General features: G+C 55.6%; 1 protein-coding gene across 1 annotated transcript in view; it reads right to left on the bottom strand.

The window, feature by feature from the left end:
• LOC107698201 (2-phosphoxylose phosphatase 1-like) overlaps positions 1–293 on the bottom strand; it is a 15,437-nt gene that overhangs the window by 1,710 nt on the left and 13,434 nt on the right. The gene's annotated exons all lie outside the window — the stretch shown is intronic.

Here is a 293-nt window from a genome sequence, read left to right as displayed (position 1 = left end):
ACAAAGTAGTTTCGCTTTCACAACGAAACACAGCGTCACACACGGCGGGCTTGAGTGAGCGGCGGCCGGCGGGCTTGAGTGAGGAATGGCCGGCGGGCGGGCTTGCAGCAACCACATGTGACGACCCCAGGCAGGACTACGCTTCGTCCACGGTGAAAGCCGATCCGGCGATCCACAGCGCGAAGTTGATGTACTGTATTTCCTCAGCGATCAGCATGGATCAGATCTAGGCATGACGAAGCGGATATCGTCCTCTTTTGGAAGGCCAAACAAAGTAGTTTCGCTTTCACAAT

The sequence above is a fragment of the Sinocyclocheilus anshuiensis genome, unplaced genomic scaffold (genome assembly GCF_001515605.1).
Source record: "Sinocyclocheilus anshuiensis isolate Anshui unplaced genomic scaffold, SAMN03320099.WGS_v1.1 scaffold3203, whole genome shotgun sequence".
NCBI classification, from domain to species: Eukaryota; Metazoa; Chordata; class Actinopteri; order Cypriniformes; family Cyprinidae; genus Sinocyclocheilus; species Sinocyclocheilus anshuiensis.
Note: the sequence above shows the minus strand (reverse complement) of the source record. Positions and strands in the feature narration are given on the sequence as shown.